The sequence below is a fragment of the Eumetopias jubatus genome, unplaced genomic scaffold (assembly GCF_037043125.1).
Source record: "Eumetopias jubatus isolate StellerSeaLion01/CBP00866 unplaced genomic scaffold, mEumJub1_p1.0 scaffold_7, whole genome shotgun sequence".
Classification (NCBI taxonomy): domain Eukaryota; kingdom Metazoa; phylum Chordata; class Mammalia; order Carnivora; family Otariidae; genus Eumetopias; species Eumetopias jubatus.
The window spans coordinates 141,610,024-141,630,811 of record NW_028274813.1 but is presented as its reverse complement, the minus strand read 5'-3'; the positions used below and the strand labels follow the sequence as shown (position 1 = coordinate 141,630,811).

The 20,788-nt window shown below is 39.5% G+C and overlaps 3 non-coding genes across 3 annotated transcripts; all 3 read right to left on the bottom strand.

Annotated features, from left to right (window-relative positions):
• Positions 1–1,146: 1,146 nt before the first annotated feature.
• LOC114196558 (small nucleolar RNA SNORD115) lies at positions 1,147–1,227 on the bottom strand. Its single transcript, XR_003606723.1, has one exon. It is a non-coding gene; the product is annotated as a small nucleolar RNA SNORD115 (small nucleolar RNA).
• A 1,602-nt stretch (positions 1,228–2,829) lies between these two features.
• On the bottom strand, positions 2,830–2,910 carry LOC114196568 (small nucleolar RNA SNORD115). The gene has a single exon (XR_003606732.1). It is a non-coding gene; the product is annotated as a small nucleolar RNA SNORD115 (small nucleolar RNA).
• Positions 2,911–7,200: 4,290 nt separating this feature from the next.
• On the bottom strand, positions 7,201–7,281 carry LOC114196575 (small nucleolar RNA SNORD115). Its single transcript, XR_003606736.1, has one exon. It is a non-coding gene; the product is annotated as a small nucleolar RNA SNORD115 (small nucleolar RNA).
• Positions 7,282–20,788: the final 13,507 nt, after the last annotated feature.

The following is a 20,788-nucleotide window of genomic DNA, read 5'->3' as shown; positions in this document are numbered from 1 at the left end:
GGTAGCACCCTGTGGGCATGGAACCTGGCGTGAAGTGTGCTTGCCCTAGTAGGTAGGACCAGACCCTCGCCCTCCCACTGATTGGTCATCTGTGGCACCCAGAGCTGGGCTGGTTCCCTCGAACACATGGGGAACCATGGCCCCCAGGACTCCCAGGGCAGAGGAATGGATGCTGGGCCAACTGCGTGCACGCAACCAAGACATGTCACCCAGTGTCCACTGTGCAGGAGGGCCCTCTCCTGGTACCTGCTGGGCCTATTCCCCGGGATCACTCCCAGAGGCCTAGAGTGCCATTGTGAGAAGCCCAGGACCATTGCCTCTTGTGCCCAGGCGCTTGAGATTCCCCTCCTAGGCCTGGTGGGCCCTTCGTGTCTCGGCTGCCCAAGGGATCAGGGAGGGGAATTCCCCAGCTGCCCCAAGGGGACCCAAGCTCCTTCAGAGTCAAGCGCATGTGACAGGAGCTCTAGGCTCTCCCACCATGGGCACCTTGCCAAGGGCCTGGGTTTCAGGAACAGCCCAGGGCTGAGGGGACAGCTGCTAGTGGCCCCAAGGTGCCCACATCCACCATCTGGATGGGTTCATGGGGCACACAATGAAGCAGCAAGAGCCCTCTGCTGAACATGGGCTGATGGCAGTGTCACTGCACTTTCCAGTCCTTGTCAGGGACCCAGCCAACCTTTCCCTTCCCCTGCACGTGGAATGTCCCAAGGGCGGACCTTTAAGGGGTAAGTCCACCCTCTCTGGGCAACCAGGGCCCCTGGCCTGATGCCCATGCGGCCGCCTCCCCGACACGGGCTTCCCAAACCCACCGCGATGGCATCTGTAGCCTCCCTCCAAGCCCAGTGGCTTCCACTCACCTGCCATGGTTGAGGCCGCACCAAGACCCTAGACACCATGGCCCGCTGAAAGACACAAGGAGACTGGGGTTGTTAAGCAATGGCTCCCTGGGAGGTGTCCTGGGAGGGGGAATGAGTCAGCAGGCAAGGCCAAAGCCCTGAGCACCTTTGGGTACCTGGAGGCCCACAGTCAGACCATAGCCACAGCAGGGAACCCCTAGTGATCAGTCACCTAAAGCCCCAAATTGTGGCACTCCCCCAGGGCCCTGAGCATCCTCGGGATGCTGACCCAGGGATGGTTCCCTCCACTGGACCTCAGCATAATCCTATTGAGCATGATTTTTAGACCATCATCTCTCTTCAAGACAATATGAGTTCTCATCATTGACCCAAGCAAAGCATTGGTACCCAGGCAGGCACTCCCCATGCCCCAAACCTGCTTACCGGAGGTGCTTACTGTAGAGCAGGATGCCCCATTGGGGGTACATTGGCACCTGACATTGGGCCTTTTGCTAGGGCTGGGCCTAGCAAGACTTTGCTCTCAGGGCGGGATCTTCATCTGGGTACAGGATCTGGGGAGAGAGGGGTAGGCCAGCTGTCAGAATGCCCTGCTCCAGGGCACCTGCCCCTGCGGCCAAGAGCTGCCAATCCTGAAAGCCTGGCACCACGTGACAAGGCCTGAGGCCGGCCGGCACACAGTAAGACCCGCAAATAAGGGGAAGGCTACAGGAGCAGAGCTGCCCATTCCTGGACCCCCAAACAATGGGCCCCCCCATTGGGCCCCCAGGGGAGCTGAGCCTTGCTGATGCTACTCCCCAGGGGAATTCCCAGCACACAGGCTCCCAAGAGGTAGCATGCTGTGGTCACGGGGCCCAGCATGAAGGGTGTGTGTCCTGGTAGGTAGGGCCAGGCATTCACCCTCCCACCAATTGGCCATCTGTGGCACCCACTGCTGGGCAGATGTCCTCGAGCGCATGAGGAGCCACAGTCTCCAGGACCTCCAAGGCAGAGGGATAGATGCTGGGACAACCGCATGCATGCAACCAAGGCATGCTGCCCACTGCCCACCATGCAGGGGGGACCTCTCCCTGCACCTGTTGGGCCTCTTCCCTGTGATCACTCCCTCAGGTCTAGAGTGCCGCCATGAGAGGCCCAGGGCCATTGCCTCTTGTGTGCAGGGACTTGAGATTCCCCTCCTAGGCCTGGCGGGCCCTTCTTGTCTCCGTCGCCAAAGGGATCAGGGAGGGGAATTCCCCAGCTGCCCCAAGGGGCCCCAAGCTCCTTGGGAGTTGATGCATGCGACAGGAGCTCTGGGCTCTCCCACCCGGGGCAACTGGCCAAGTCCCGGGGCTTCAGGAACAGCCCAGGGCCAAGGGAGATAACTGCCTGTGACCCCAAGGGGTCCATGTCCACCATCTGGATGGGCCCATGGGGCACACCGTGAAGCAGCATGAGTCCTGAGCTGAACATGCACTCACCACAGCGTCCCTGCACTTTCCCTTCCTTGTCAGGGACCCGGCCAAACTTTCGCTTCCCCTGCACGTGGGATGGCCCAAGGGCGGACCTTCAAGGGGTAAGTCCACCCTCTCCAGACATCCAGGGTTCCCGACCCGATGACAATGCGGCCTCCACCTGGACACAGACCTCCCAAATCCACCCCAATGGCGTCTGTGGCCTCTCTCCAAGCCCAGTAGCTTCCACTCACATGCTATGATTGAGGCTGTGTCAAGATCCTGGCCACCATAGCCCACTGAAAGACACAAGGAGCCCAGGATTGCTAAGCAATGGCTCCCTGGGAGTCATCCTGGGAGGGAATGTGTCGGCAGGCAAGGCTGAAGGCCTGAGACCCTCTTAGGCACCTGGAGACCCACAGTCAGTCCACAGCCACATTGGGGGGCCTCAAGAGATTGGTCGCCTCAAGCCCCAAACTTCAGTGCTCCCCCAGCGCCTTAAGCATCCTTGGGATGCTGACCCCAGAATGGTCCCCTCCATTGGGACTCAGCATAATCTTATTGAGAATGATTTTGAGGTGATCATCTCTCTTCGGGACAATATGAGCTCTCATCATTGACCCAAGCAAGGCAGTGGTGACATGGGCAGGTGTTATCCGTCCCCCAAACCTGCTTACTGGGGGGTGCTTACTGTAGATTGGGATGCCCTGGGGGAGGTGCGGGAGCAGAAGACATTGGGCCTCTTGCCTGGGCTGGGCCTAGCAAGACTTGTCCCTCAGGGAGGGATCTTTGTCTGGGGATGGCATTTGGGGAGAGAGGGGTAGGCCAGCTGTCAAAACGCCCTGCTCCTTGGCACCTGCCCCTGCCCCCACGAGGTGTCCGTCTTCAGATCTGTGCTCTTAACCTTGGATTTCTGATTGAAGCATAGCATTCCTGAAAATCTGTGCCTTTTCTTTGATCCCATATGAATGGAACATTTGGTCTCCAAGAGATTCTGAGTATTGTTAATGTTCACCACCCCCCGCCCCCGGTGGAAAGCCAGGCACACAGGGTTCTGAAGTTTATGATTTTTGGCCATGATTTACTGGGTTTTTGATCAGGAGCCCCAGTTGGTGTGACCCAGTCTTGGAAGCTGCATGGAATAAGCCCCTTGTGGCATTCAAGTTTGTACCATGTTTCGTTTTGAATAGGGTTTGATAGGGCATGGAGCACCATGGAAGATCTCCCTTGCCACATCATCCAAGCAGAATGCCGGGCTTACTACAGAGCATGATGCCCATGTACACACGATTTTGGGCCTCTTCTTGGAGCTTGGTGGTGTTGCACTTGTGTGGATATGTTGTTTTTCTTCCTTTTCAGAAGTAATCTGTTTAATGAGAAGTAGGATATTTGTCAGAACAACCTTTCCCTCTGCGTTATTTTTTGTGTTCTTTTTCTTTATATCTGTATAAGCCATTTAATACATGAATATGTTCATAATATGTGAACCCATGGATGCATAATTATAGTGTATTGGCAAATTGATATATATCTACTTTCTTAAAAACATTGTAAATTGGCCCCTAGTCTTCATTTATGTTTCTATATATCTATTATCTATTTATCTATCATCTATCTATCTATCTATCTATCTATCTATCTATCTATCTATCATCTATCTATCCGTCCATCTATCTGTCCTGTCACAAGTAGGCCTAGCTGTTCTGATTCATTATTTAAACTCTTTCTGCATTTTCAATAATTTTACTTTTTAAGCTCATTTATTTTGGGCTTCAATTTCATTTTCTTAGTATAATAATTTAATATATTTCAGGAACTCTCATGAAGTATCAATGTGATTTTATATGGAATTGTTTTTCAGTAAAACATATTTCCCATCATTAAAAGATATTTGTTCTTTATGATCAAGGCAACTTTCTGTCTATTTTTCAAAAGCTATGTTTTTTTTTATGTTTTCCTTCCATATTCTGCTAAGAGCATTTAAATTGTGATTCATATACTCCATCATTCCGGTATACAGGTGAGCCTATGGGATCAAAGAAACATGAAGTCATGAGGGAGTTCCTTTCATATTTTGAAGAATTTCCTATTTATTTCTACAAAAGTACCTTTGAAATAGTTTTTGTATTCCTGGTTGTTTCATTCTTTAAGACATAGATTTCTCCCAAATAAATTTTCCAAGTACTTTGAACACCAGTGTCCATATTGGGTAAAACTTATTTGGTCAGAGTTCCCAACATGAACAACTGGCAATACCAATAGCTCACAAATTTTTTGTTTACTTTCATTTAAATTCAACTAGCCAACATATAGTACATCATTAGTTTCTGATGTAGAATTTAGTAATTCATCAGTTGCTTATAATGCCCAGTGTTCATCACATCACATGTCCTCCTTAATGTCCATCACTGAATTACCCCATCCCCCCACCCACCTCCCCTCCAGCAACCCTGTTTGTTTCCTATAGTTACGAGTTTCTCATGGTTTTTCTCCATTATTTCTTCCCATTCAGTTTTCCCTCCCTCCCCCTATGATCTTCTGCACTATTTCTTATATTCCCCATATGAGTGAAATCATATGATAATTGCCTTGCTCTGGTTGACTTATTTCACTCGGCATAATACTCTCCAGTTCCATCAATGTCAATGTAAATGGGAAAATTTCATCCTTTTTGATGGCTGAGTAATACTCCATTTTATTTATGCATATTATAATTCCTAAATTGTCATAAGTTTTATCAATCCACCAGAGTCACAAGTAAGCTATATGAATTCTTTTCAGTGTCCTCCAACTAAGATCCATGGGATGAATTTTTGCATCTCACCCTCTGACCACCATGGATGTCAAAAGAAGAAGTGGTCTGAGACTCAAATGCAGACTCTCACTGTTCTCATCTCTGAAGTGTATTTGATATATTTCTTCAACCTGGACACATACTGACTTGTGTCATGTTTCCCAGCGGCCATGAAGGACAGATATCCTCCACTGCCATCTTACACATTTCTTTGAAAATAACAAAGTTATGCTTTCCAGAGATTCTATCATGTCAGGATGACACAGGAAGAAATCAATCCTCTATTATTTAGTTTTCCAAAAGGAGTCAAACATATTTATTGTCTTTACATGGGCTTACTCTTTTGCCCTAGCTTTTTTGTGTCCTGTATCTATGATCAAATGCATCAACTCACCTCATATCATTATGACAACCACTGCTTGAATGTTCAACTGAAGACACAATGAGGGAAAAAGAGTTATGGAATTGTTCCAAATGAAAGCTCCTTTGAGGAAACATGGATCATGTAATAAAGCCTGAAATATTAACATTTGTTAGGTACATGGAATCTTAGAGACATTGTATAGCACAAAGGATTGCCTTGAGGTTATCTCAAGTCTGAAATTCCATGATTTCCCCAGTGATAATGCATAAAAAATGAATGAATGAATGAATGAATGAATAAAAAAGAAATTTGTAAATTAATTAATCAATTAATTAATACCTGAAGAATAAATACAAATTTACCTTATGAAAATGCTGAGCACCATTCCTTCACCATAAAGGAGAAGTTCTTGTTTACAAACAAGCTTCTAGATTGGAAAAGCAGTCAGGATGTGTCTGGTAAAATCAAGTTCCCTATGGTCTATTTTTTGTTTACACAGCAATAGTGGTATGTGGATAATTGGGCTTGGCTATTGACCATGAACACCCATAAAATGACCTTGTAAAATTATGTAGAATTAGTTTTATGGAGTCTTGAAAATGTGTTCACTACCCATCACTGAGGCAAAACCTTGCATGAGGTTTTTTAGGTCATGGCCTAAAATATATTCTTTTTGTTCAGACTCCTCTTGCATTTCTTCTTAACATCTTCCAATCAGCACTGCAGAAATTTTTCATTGTAATATATATCTTTATTTCTGTACTTTGGGCAAACAAGACCTCATGATGTAGATGATACTATAGCTCCAAAATCTCATCATCATATTTATATAAGTACTTCCAAAATTGTTTTTTTTCTTTATGGTGCCACCTTCTAAAGGATCTGTGTCTTGAGAAGAAGAACTTCAAATGTGAAGCTAGTGTTCCACCTGGCAAAGCTAAACAGATTAAGGTGCCAATTAGGAAAAACTGGCATCACCAATAACCCATAATTCCTTACATTGATATTTTAAAGACCTAATAATCCTCAGGGGCCATGATGTAGTTATCTGAATACTCAGGTGTCTTTTAGCCAAGGCCAATTGGCAGATTAATTCCTGCATTTCACTCTCTGGATGCTATGGACATGATCCTTCCTTAGAGGAATTTGTTTTGAGGATCTGATGATAATCCCAGCAGTTATTATCCCTTCAGTATATTAGAATCAGTTTTCAACCTGTGCACAGAGAGATGGTAGTGTTTCCTGAGGGGGTGCGGCTGGGTAGTAAAGGAAATATTTCCTCTATTTGGAGTGTGATCCATTTCAGGTATAATTAAAATGTTTCCAGCGATGCTTTCCCAGTTGCCTGACTCCCAGACAGAAATCAAACATCTACAACACTTAACTTTCTGAAAGTAGTCACTTATTTATCTTCTTAAGTCAGACCTCTTATATAGTCTAATTTTCTGTGTCACCTATATCTATGATCAAACACATCTACTCACTTTGAATTTTAATGCAACAACAAAATCCCTTTCAGAACTTCCAACTAAATAACATGATGGGAAAAATATAGCTAAGGACTAGCCTTGAGGATGGCCCTCTGTGACTAAATATGGCTCACCAAATATAGCCTAAACTTGAGGATGTGTTGTTATCATGAAACCTATAGAGAAGTTTCCCTGAATGGACTTGTTGCTTGAAGACCAAAAACCCATTTCTCTAGAAGGGAAATATGGTTCTTCAACATTTTGCTTTGGCATTAGTGACTACACTGGGCTTCAGTGCAAAATTTCTGAGCATAATTTTTAGGTCATCACTTCTCTAGAAGACAATATGAATTCTCATCTTTGATCCGACTACAGCATTACCTGCAAAATTACACACTTTGACCTGTATATGCTCATCAGAGATAGATTTTGCAATTTGTGATGCCAAAATAGACATGACTTGTGCCATATACCATCATGAGCACCTGGCTGACATAGGTTAATTCTGTGGCAACAAACAGTGCTCTTTTTTAAGAGTCATTTTCTGTGTGGACAGTTGTAAGACAGATTACAAAATGTTTTACTACATCTCTCATGGACTCATGACTTATCCATACTCTATGTTAAGCAATTATTATGATCATTTCTGGAAAAAAAATGACTTCTTACAGAATTGATGCAGCTTTCATTCACCAAGCAGAAAAAGGGCATCATATATCCAGGTTTCTTAAGTTTGGATGAACATTCAGGTGGTGTTTGTAGACATGGGAGACTTTCATTGGTCATTCTTATTCTATCTAGTCAAGAGATCATGTCAGGGTATTTGTCATGGTTCATTGCATATAAACTCAAATAAATCTTACTCTTTCAGCCATATGAAACTCTGGATCTAGAAATCAGTTGTCAGGACACTTGAAATTGTGGTCACTTTATGAATCCTTTGTAACCATATAAGGAAGTTTTCATATCATGGCCAATAAGTCATTGTATTATGTTGTAAGTCCTCTTCAATGTCTTACAGTCTTGACAAAAACAGAACAAAGGAAAATACAATAATTAGTGTAAATATGTATACTTGCATATTTAGACCAAAAAACTCACAAAATGGAGTAGGAACCATAGCTCTGAAAAATTCTCATATACTTTCAATAAACTTTAAGAAGTAATGTTTTCTCACTCATCATCAGGAAAATACAAATCAAAACCACACACCTATCAGAATGGCTAAAATTAACGATACAGGAAACAACAAATGTTGGTGAGGATGCAGAGAAAGAGGAACCCTTTTACACTGTTCGTGGGAATGCAAACTGGTGCAACCACTCTGCGAAACAGTATGGCAGTTTCTCAAAAAATTAAAATTGAACTCCCTATAACCCAACAATTGCACCACTGGGTATTTACCTAAAGGATAAAAAAAAATACTGATTTAAAAGGGCACATTCACCCCAATGTTTATAGCAGCATTATCAATAATAGCCAAATTATGGAAAGAGCTCAAACCTCCACTGACTGGTGAATGGATGAAGAAAATGTCATATATATATTCAATGGAATATTAGTCATCAAAAAGAATGAACTTTTGCCATTTGCAATGATGTGGATGGTGCTAGAGTGTATTATGCTAAGCAAAATAAGTCAGAGAAAGGCAAATACCATATAATTTCACTCATATATGGAATGTAAGAAACAAAACAGATGAACATAGGAGAAGGGGAAAGCAAATCATGAGAGACTCTTAACTATAGAGAACAACTGAGGGTTGTTGGGGGGGGTGGGTGGGGGGATAGGGTAATTGGGTGATGGGCATTAAGGAGGGCACTTGATGTAATAAACACTGGGTGTTATTTGCTACCAATGACTCACTAAATTCTACCCCTGAAACTAATACTACACTATATGTGAACTAACTTGAATTTAAATAAAATATTGAAAAAGATCAAAATCAAAAATAAAATCATAAGGGCAAGATGATTAAGAAGAAATTAAGAAATCAGCTTATCTCTCCTGTCTATTAGAACTTTCTCTTCAGCTTTCATATTATTATAAGTAACTATTTAAAGAATTTATCCTTAAAGTGCTTAATGAGAATTAAAGCCTGCTCAGTTATACGTGTTGGTCTCACATGTGAAACATGCATCCACTTGGGTTTCTCCTTTACCTTAATGGTAGTGTGTTAATCAACATCGTCTGGTAGGACTCTGTTTAATGGATGACCATCAGTCTGTCAGTGTAACACTTTAACAGAGACCAGGTCTCCTGTTCAGTGATGATAACACATCTCCCCAGGGAGAATTTTTTCAGCACCTGGTCACATGATGGCATAATTAGCCCAAGGAAACCCACAAACTCATTAAGTATTATATACAATCATGACTGTTTTCTTTAATCACATAATAGGGTAGGCTTAAACCCTAAATTTATAGATTTTCCAAACTCAAAGAAAGAAATACCATGCTTACAGCAGAGAGTTAATATTATTTTTAATAAAACCAGTTGTAAGGTTTTGAGTTAGTGTGAGACATTGCCTTGATACAATTTAGTCCAATAATTGCTTAGGATATGGTTTATCCATTCTACTTGCCCCGAAGTTTGGAGATGATTGCAAGTAGTCAAATTCTGAGTACTTGTAGGATATTACAAAGCTCCTGAATTGCCACAAATATAAAATGACCACCAGGTGATGGGTATTAAGGAGGGCATGTGAGGTGATGAGCACTGGGTGTTATATACAACTAATGAATCTTTGGACACTACATCAAAAACTAATGATGTACTATATGTTGGCTAACTGAACTTAATAAAAAATAAATCAAATCAAATAAAATGACTCTTCTTATGGTATTCTTCACGTTTAGGAATTCCAAAAGTTTAGATGATATAATTTAGTAAGGCACTGTTCACAATTTGAGTATCAGCTTTAGCCTACAGACACATGTGTGGCCATATGGACATTATATATAACATTACTAAAAATATTTAATACCTTCTAAAGTTGGAGTCTCAGTTAAGTCCAATTGCCATCATACTCCAGGTAACATTGGCCTTAGACCTGACTTATGTGTTCCCTGTAAAGAACTTTTCTGACAAACAGCATATCTTTGCATTATTTCTTGAATTATTTAATCCAATACAAGCATTACAAGATTCCAAAATTTTCAACATATTCCTTTTTTTTTTTAAAGATTTTATTTATTTATTCATGAGAGACAGAGAGAGAGAGAGAGAGAGAGAGAGAAGCAGAGGGAGAAGCAGGCTCCCAAGGAGCAGGGAGCCCGATGCGGGACTCGATCCCAGGACTCTGGGATCATGACCTGAGCCGAAGGCAGACGCTTAACCATCTGAGCCACCCAGGCGCCCACAACATATTCCTTCTGTATGAATGAGTTGGTTGATTTTATGAAAAAGCCACCCATACATATGATTGAGGTAAAAGAAAAGTCCTATAATGTAATTCCCATTTTCCTATGGTATTCTTAGCTCCTCTTAATTTCTAATTTTCTAATTCTTAGAGAGTTAGATGTTTACAAAGTTATCATTCAGAGCTCCTGGATATGAGTAATAGGCATTTCATTTTACCAGTCCAAAACTTAGTACCTCTTTTCATAGCTTACTCTAAAAATTCTTTTTTTAAAAAATATTTTATCCTGTTTTCAAATATGTTTTAAAATAAATAATATAACTATTTTAGAGAATTTTCAATGATCCTAATAAATCAGTAATTAATTTCCCATATAATATTTTAATTGCTGTCAATGTTGAAAAGTCTTTATTCTTTCAAAGTTGGATGGTTACACAATAGACCACAAATATTTATTAACAATACAAATATTTACGTTAAGACTGAAGGCTAGGGGCACCTGGGTGGCTCAGTCATTAAGCGTCTGCCTTCAGCTCAGGTCAGGATCCCAGGGTCCTGGGATCAAGCCCTGCATTGGGCTCCCTGCTCAACCAGAAGTCTGCTTCTTTCTCTCCCACTCCCCCTGCTTGTATTCCCTCTCTCGCTGTCTCTCTCTCTGTCAAATAAATAAAATAAAATAAAAGACTGAAGGCTAATCTATAGTGACATCAGCAAGATGTCAGAATAGGAGGTCTCTGGCCCTAATTCCCTCACAGAAAAATCAGTTTAGCAAATATACAACAAAAATGCCTTTGTGAGAATCCCAGACCTCAAAGGTAATGTTTTAGCACACAGGGGAATGCAAAAATTAATTTAAAAACATTAAAATGGACAGAGTAAAGGTTTTACTTTGTTTTTTTCACCCTTCCTCCAAGCCGGCACAGTACCACACTGAGAAAGCTCTTGGCACGTGATTTCTCCAGCGGGGGAAGAAGAGGCTAAGACATACATCCAACTTCTCCAGTGTTTTGTACACTAAGATATCCACTTCTCTCTTGTCTCACATGGGACAGGAGGGAATTAGAATTGGTAGACCACATGAAGACTGTTAGAAACAAAGAAAAGGGACCTGGGCTCACAGGGACATGGCCTAATGGGTGCTGCAGTTCTTAGCAGGAGCCCTGTGCCCCCATCAGCAGTTTGGGCAACCAGAGCTCTTTATAGCAGCATTGCTACAATAAGGAATGCCTCCAACCAGTCCTCCCACTCAACCAGGGAGCCCAGCCTGCAGCCACCATAGACCCCAATCAGCACTTCTGCTGGCCTCAAGCGCTGAGTCACCAACACACCCAACTGTGTAGCCCAGCCAGAAGTCCTGCCTAGGTAGGCAGCTCCAGTGAAACTTAGAGCTCAACCAATAGCCCTGCCAAATCACAGAGCCCATTCAGGGACCACGCCTAATGAAGGAGCCCAGCCAGGATCACCATCTGACTAGACAACCCATTCAGTGTCCCCTGCAACTGCAGAGCCCAGCCAGTGTCCTCAGTCAACCTCACAGCACAGGTGTCTTGCCCTGCTGGTCCATGGATGCTAAAACTGGTCTACCCAGAATCCTAGGCTGGGCTGATTGGTGAAGGACTTTTCCCTGCTAAGCTAAGCTAAGCTAAGAATGGAAAATGTTACTACTTTCTCAAATGTGCAGACACCAATATGAGGATACAAAGATCAGAAAGAATTAGGGAAATATAGCACTACAAAAGGAAACAAATAAAGTCCCAATAACCAATTCTAAAGAAATATATCTACAAACATCCTGATGAAGAACATAAAATAATTGTCTGAAAGAAGCTCAGGGAACTAAAAAAAGAACATACATAGACAACTGAATGAAATCAGGAAAATAATACATGAACAATCAAAAGAAGTTAAAACCATAAAAATCAAACAGAAATCTTAGATAGAGATGAATAATACAATGACAGCACAAAAATTTCAATAGAGAAATTCAACAGCATGTTCAACGTAACAGAAGAAGGAATTAGTGAACTTGAAGACTAATCACTTGAAATTACCTAGTCAGAGGGACAAAAAGGTAAATGAATTAAAATGAGTAAAGAAAGCCTACAGAAGTACAGAATATCATGAAGTAAAAACAATATTTACATTTTGGGAGTCCCAGAAAAAGAGAGACAAAAAGGGGTAGAAGTTCTATTTAAACAAATAATAGCTGATGGGGAGAGAAATGAAATTAATGAAGCCCAAAAGTCACCAAGTAGATTGAACCCAATAGGTCTATACCAAGAGACATTATAATTAAATTGCCAAATTCAAAGACAGAGAATTTTGAAAGCAGCAAGACATAAGCAACCTAGCACATACAAGGGAACTCCCGTTAGACTATAAGTAGATTTCTCAGTAGAAATCTTGCATGTCAGGAGACAAAGTGATGATACATTTAAAATACTGAAAGAAAATAAATCTGCTAACCAAGAATATTAAACCTGGAAAAACTTTTTTAAAATTTAATATTTTAAATTTATTTTTCATATTTTAACATGTATCATTTGCAAGATTTCTTTAAAAAGAATAAACATCTTTTTCGCCTTTTTTATTTGAATATAGTTGACATACAGTGTTATGTTAGTTTCAGGTGTACAACACAGTGATACCACTTCTCTATATGTTATGCTATGCTTACCACAAGTGTAGCTGCTATGTGTCTTCATACAACGGTATTAAAATGTAATTGACTATAATCCTTATGCTATACTTGCATTCCCATGACTTATTAATATCATAGTTGGTAGCCTGTATATCTCACAAAAGATTTTTTTAGTGAAGGAAAAATACTTTCCCAATTAAACAAAACAATGAGGGAGTTTGTCACCACTAGATTTGCCTTACAAGAAATGATTAATGAAATTCTTCAAGTTGAAAAAATAAACACTAAACAAAAACAAAAAAAAAGCATATGAATGTACAAATCTCACTAGTAAAGTTAAGAATATAGACAAACAGAATATTGTGATACTGTACAATGGCATATAAATTACTTGAACCCTAGTAATAAAAGTGTAGATTTTTTGTATGCAACTGAAGTCGTTATCAGATTAAATCAGACCATTATAAGTATAAGTAGTTCAATGTAAGCCTCATGGTGACCACAAAGAAAAACTTATAGTAAATATACAAAAACTAAAGAGTAAATAAGCCGTACAACTACAAAAAATCATCAAACCAAAAGAAACGCAGTAAGAAAAGAATCAAACAGAAAATAATTAACAAAATGGCAATACTAAATTCTTACCTGTCAAGAGAAAAGAATTGCTACAATTCTACAAATAGAAAAGCGACCACTTTTTGCAAGGTAGGAGGTGTGTTGATGTGAATCTGAGGAGATATACCAGAAGATAGACTGAGGTGGGGAGGAAACCTCTGGAAGCCAGGTACTGAAAAGTGTTACAAAGCAATAGAACTCAAAATTGGAACTTATAGAAATTTACCTGAAAGGTGCAAAGGAGGTGAAGCGAGGCAGAATCCCAGGTGGGACATTGTGGTCTGAAGATCCCCAGGGTCACAAAAAGAATAGGGGTGCCCGAGTTGGCAGAGTTCCCAGGCACTGGAGTGGAGAAGCTGGTTACAAACAGTGAGACCAGGCATCAGCTTTCTGCTCAGTGTTGCCATAAACCACGAACCACTGCTCAGTTGGGTGACCTCTCTCCAAGCAGGGGCCCAGCAAGAGACAGAACTGCAGTGAGGCCCCCTCCCCACCCCAAGAGGACCAGTGTGGGTGCCTGCTGCAAGAGTCCGTAAAGTTTGGAGACTCAAAACAGAATCACGTGCCTGAGATAAAAATGCTCTGTCACAGCCTGGGTGAAGAGAGTTTGGAGGGAAACTAGGGAGACAAGAATGATTGCTTTCTGTGAGGGCTCACTGAAGAGTGTGAGGGATCAAAATTTCAGCCCCTGGGTTAGAAATCAGCTCACCATTATTTTCAGCCCTCCCTCACTGGCTCTGGAGCCACTTAAACTGAGCTCAGCCCCTTGCAAAAGGCAGTGCAATTCCTCCGGGGCAAAGACACCTGAGAATCAGCCCAACAGGCCCCTCCCCCAGAAGACCAGCAGGAACTTCCAGCTAATACCAAGTTTACTGATCATACATAACTGTAAAACTCCTGTTCTTGGGGAACAAAGTATATAGCAATTGTGGTTTTCTTATTATTATTCATTAGTCCTTCAGTTTTATATTTTATTATCTTTTTCAGCTATGTTTTTATTTTATCAATTATTTTTAAGACACTTTTAATTTTCATTTTTACACTTACAGTAAATATATGTATGTATGCATATATACATATATATATTATTTTTGGCTTCCTTTCATTGTATTCGTTTATTTTTGTATATATATATATATATATATATATATATATATACACATACACAGACGTGTATATATATATATATATACGTTTTTCTTCCTTAAATATTTTGGGATCTAGTTTCTTCTAACAAACAGACCAAAATACACTTAAGATCCAGTTTATCATTCTGTTCTGTTTGAGTTCTTGCCTGATTTTATTCCCATTTTATTCCCAATTTTTCCCTTTTCTTTTCTATTTAGTTTTGGTTCTCTTGTGATTAGTGTAGTGTATATTTTTCTGTTATAGTTATTATTCTTTAGTCCTTCAGTTTTATATTTTATTATCCCTTTCAACTATTTTCCTAATAAATTATTATTTAAGTCCTTTTTAATTTTAATTTTTATATTTAAAGTATGTATATATTTAATGTTTGGCTTCCTTTCATTTTATTCAACTACATTTGTGTGTGTGTGTGTGTGTGTGTGTGTGTGTGTCTGTATTTATATATATATATATATATATATATATATATATATATATATATATATATAAAACTATACATATATAGATTTATTTCTTGCCTGTTTTGGGATCTAGTTTCTTCTAACAAACAGACCAAAATATACTCAGGATCCAGTTTATTGTTCTTTTCTGTTCTACTTCTTGTTTGATTTTATCTTTTTTTTTCTTTTCATTTTGGTTTCTGCTCTCTTCTGAGCTGTGTAGTGTATAATTTTCTGATGTCATTGTTTCTGTATTTGTATTTCTCCTCCCTTTCATCTATTCTTTTCTAGACGTAATGACAAGATGAAAGAACTCACCCCAAGAAAGAGAGCAGAACTCACATCCAAGGATATAATAAATATGGATATAAGTAAAATGTCGGAACTAGAATTCAAAAGTGATTGTAAAGATACTAGCTGGGCTTGACAAAAGCATAGAAAGCTCTAGAGAATCCATTAAAAGAGAGATTAAAAAAACTAAAATTAATCAGGTTGAAATAAAAAAGGCTATTATTGAGGCACAATAAAAAATGGAGGCTCTAAGTGCTATGATAAATGAGGCTGAAGAGAGAGTCGGTGATATAGAAGAGAAAATGCTGGAAAATAAGGAAGCTGAGAAAAAGAGATAAATAACTACTGGATCACAAGAGGAGGATACTAGAGATCAGCAAAACCATAAAGCAAAACAATATTAGAATCACTGGGGTTCCAGAGGAAGAGGAAAGAGAGAGAATGACAAAGATTATTTGAACAAATTATAGCTGAGAACGTCCCTAATCTGGGGAAGGAAACAGGCATTCAAGACCAGGAGGCACAGAGAACCACCCTCAAAATCAATAAAAATAGGTCCACAACTCGACATATAAGAGTGAAGCTTGCAAATTTCAGAGATAAAAAGAAAATCCTGAAAGCAGCCTGAGACAAGAAGTCCATAACCTACGAGGGCTGAAACATAAGGCTGGCAGCAGACCTATCTACAGAGACCTGGCAGGCCAGAAACAGCTAGCATGATATAGTCAGGATAATAATGAGACGAATATGCAGCCAAGAATACTTTATCCAGCAAGTCTGTCATTCAAAATAGAAGGAGAGATAAAGAACGTCCAGGACAAACAGAAAGTAAAAGAATTTGTGGTCACTAAACCAGCCCTGCAAGAAAGATTAAAGGGGATCCATTAAGGGAAGGGAGAGCCCAAAAGTAACAAAGGCCAGAAAGTACCAGAGACAATATACAGAAACAGTGACTTTATATGTAATACAATGGCACTAAATTCATATCTATTAATAATTACTCTGAGTATAAATGGACATAATGCTCCAATCAAAAGACACAGGGTATCAGTTTGGATACAAAATACAATAAGCCAAGCAGAGAAAGACAATTACCATATGGTTTCACTCATATGTGAAACATAAGGAAGAAAGCAGAGGACCACAGTAGAAGGGAGGGAAAACTGAATGGGAAGAAATCAGACAGGGAGACAAACAGCAAATAAAGCCTAAACCAAACAGGCAAAGAGAAATAATAAATATTAGAACATAAATCAATGAAATAGAAACCAAAAGAACAGTAAAACGGATCAACAAAACTAGGAGCTGTTCTCTGAAATAATTAGTAAGACTGATAAACCCCTAGCCAGACTTAGCAAAAAGAAAAGAGAAAGGATCCAAACTAATAAAATCATGAATGAAAGAGAAGAGATCACGACCAACACCAAAGAAATACAAATAATTTTAAAAACATATTATGAACAACAATATGCCAACAAATTAGGCAATCTGGAAGAAATGGATGCAGAATATGTAGAAATATATAAATATATAAACTACCAAAACTGAAATAGGAAGAAACAGAAAATCTTAACAGACCCATAACCAGCAATGAAATGGAGGCAGTAATCAAGACTCTCCCAACAAACAGGAGTCCAGGACAAGATGGCTCCCATGGGACTTCTACAAAACATTTAAAGAAAAATTAATATCTATTATTCTGAAGTTGCTTCAAAAAATAGAAATGGAAAGAAAACTTCTAAACTTGTTCTAGGCCAGCATTACCTTGATCCCAAAACTGGACAAAGACCCCACCAAAAAGAATTACAGACCAATATTCCTGATGAACACGGATGCCAAAATTCTCAGCAAGATACTAGCCAATAGGATCCAAAAGTACATTAAAAGGATTATTCACCACAATCAAGCAGGTTTTATTCCTGGGCTGCAAGCGTGGTTCACCATTCACAAATCAATCAACTTGATACATCACATTAACAAAGGAAAGAAGAATCATATGATCCTCTCGATTGATGCAGAAAAAAGAATTTGACAAAATATAGCATCCATTCTTGATTAAAACGCTCCATAGTGTAGGGATAGAGGGAACATAAAATATCATAAAAGCCATCTATGAAAAGCCCACAGCAAACATCATTCTCAAGGGGGGAGAAACAGAGCTTTTCCCCTAAGGTCGGGAACACAACAAGGATATCCACTCTCAGCACTGTTGCTGAACATAGTACTAGAAATCTTGGCCTCAGCAATCAAACAGCAAAAAGAAATAGAAGGCATTCAAATTGGCAAAGTCAAACTCTCACTCTTTGCAGATGACATGATGCTTTATGTGGGGGATATAAAATCAATACCCTGAAATCAGTTGCATTTCTGTACACTAAAAATGAGACAGAATAAAGAAAAATTAAGGAATCGATACTATTTACAATAGCACCAAAAACATAAGATACCTAGGAATAAACCTAAGGCAAGAGGTAAAAGATCTTACTCTGAAAACTATAGAACACTTATGAAAGAAATTAAGGAAGACACTAAGGAATGGAAAAACACTCCATGCTCATGGAATGGAATAACAAATATTGAGAAAATGTTTATGCTACCCAGAGCAATCTATGCATTCAATGCAATCTCTATGGAAAAACCATCAACATTTTCCACAGAGTTGGAACAAACAATCCTAAAATTAGTAGGGAACCAGAAAAAACCCCAAATACCATGAGGAATGTTAAAAAGGAAAACCAAAACTGCTGGTATCACAATGCTGGACATCAAGGTATAATACAAAGCTGTAATCATCAAGACAGTATGGTTCTGGCACCAAAACAGACAAATAGTTCAGTAGAACAGAATAGAGAACCCAGAAATGGACCCTCAACTCTATGGTCAACTAATCTTTGACAAAGCAGTAAAGAATATCTAATGGAAAGAAAGACATTCTCTTCAACAAATGGTGCTGGGAAAATTGGATAGTCACATGTAAGGGAATTAAACTGGACCATTTTCTTACATCATATACAACAATAAACTCAAAAGGGATGAAATACCTAAATGTGAGACAATAATCCATCAAAATCCTAGAGGAGAACCCAGGCAGGAACCTCTTTGACCATAACTGCAGCAAGGTCTTGCTAGACACATCTCCAAAGGCAAGGGAAACAAAAGCAAAAATGAGCTATAGGGACTTCATGAAGATAAAAAATCTTTTGCACAGCTAAGGAAATAGACAAAGCCAAAGGCAAACTACAGAATGGGAGAAGATATTTGAAAATGTCTTGTCAGATAAAGGGTTAGTGTCCAAGATCTATAAGGAATTTGTTAAACTCAACACCCCAAAAACAAATAATCCAGTCATGTAATGGGCAGAAGACACAAACAGACATTTCTCCAAAGAAGACATACAAATGGCCACCAGACACATGAAAAAATGTTAAACATTACTTGGCATCATGGAAATACAGATCTAAACCACAATTAGATACCACCTCACACCAGCCAGAATGGCTAAAATTAACAAGTCAGGAAACAACAAATGTTGGAAAGGATGCAGAGAAAGGGCAACCCTCTTACACTGTTGGTGGGAATGCAAGCTGATATAGCCACTCTGGAAAACAGTATGGAAGTTCCTAAAAAGCTGAAAATAGAGCTAACCTATGACCCAGCAATCCTACTACTAGTTATTTACCCAAAGGATACAAACATAGTGATCCAAAGGGGCACCTGCACCACAGTCTTTATAGCAGCAATGTCCACAATAACCAAACTATGGAAGAGTCCAGATGTCCATTGACAGATGAATGGATAAAGAAGATGTAATATATATATAACAGAATATTATTCAGCCATCAAAAAAAGAAATCTTAACATTTGCAAGGATGTGGATGGAACTGGAGAGTATTATGCTAAGCAAAATAAGTCAATCAGAGAAAGACAACTATCATATGATTTCACTCATGTGTCATTTAAGAGACAAAACAGAGGATCATAGGGGAAGGGGGAAATAAAATAAGATGAAATCAGAGAAGGAGACAAACTATAAGGGACTGTTAATTGTAGGAAACAAACTGAAGGTTGCTGGGAAGAAGGTGGGTGGGGAATGGGGTAACTAGGTGATGGGCATTAAGGAGGACACAGAATGTAATGAGCACTGGGTGTTATATGCAACTGATGAATCACTGAACTCTACCTCTGAAACTGATAATACCTTATAGGTTAATTAATTGAATTTGAATAAAGTAAAAAATTTTTAAAAATCATGTGGTCCATATATACAATGGAATATTACTCAGCCATCAGAAAGGATGAATACCCAACTTTTACATCAACATGGATGGGACTGGAGGAGATTATGCTAAGTGAAATAAGTCAAGGAGAGAAAGTCAATTATCATATGGTTTCATTTATTTGTGGAACATAAGGAACAGCATGGAGGACATTAGGAGAAGGAAGGGAAAAATGAAGGGGGGGAATTCGGAGGGAGAGATGGACAATAAGAGACTATGGACTCTGAGAAACAAACAGGGTTTTAGAGCGGAGGGGGGAGGGGTATTGGTTAGTTTGGTGATGGGTATTAAGGAGGGCATGTACTTCATGTAGCATGGGTGTTATATGAAAACAATGGATCGTGGATCACCACATCAAAAACTAATGATGTATGGTGACTAACATAACATAATAAAATAAAAATAAATAAATAAATAAATAAATAAATAAATAAATAAATAAAAATAAAAAATCAATATAACCAGAGGCTGGTTCTTTTTAATAATTAGTAAAATTGATAAACTTCTAGGCAGACTTTATGAAAGAGAAAAGAGAAAGGACCCAAATAAATAAAATAACAAATGAGAGAGGAGAAATAACAACTAATGTCACTGAAATACAAACAATTATAAGAGAATATTATGAAAAACTATATGTCAACAATTGGACAACCTGGAAGAAATGGAAAAATTCCTAGAAACATAAATTACCAGTTTTGAGACTGGAAGAAATAGAAAACTTTGACTGATAACCAACGAAGATATTGAATCAGTAATCAGTAATCAAAAAGGGCCAGACGGCTTTACAGGCAAATTCTACCAAACATATTTTAAAGCTTTTTTTTCACAATTCCAGTTAGTTTGTATGCAGAGTAATATTAGTTTCAGGTGTAAGATTTAGTGACTCAACACTTACATACAACACCTGGTGCTCAATACGAGTGCACTCTTTAATCCTTATCACTTTATTTAACATATCCTGCCACTCTCCTCCCCTTTGGTAACCATCAGTTTGTTCTCTATAGTTAAGAGTCTGTTTCTTAGTTTTCCTCTTTTTTTTTAAATTTATGATCATTTGTTATGTTTCTTAAATTCCACATATGAGTGCAATCATATGGTAT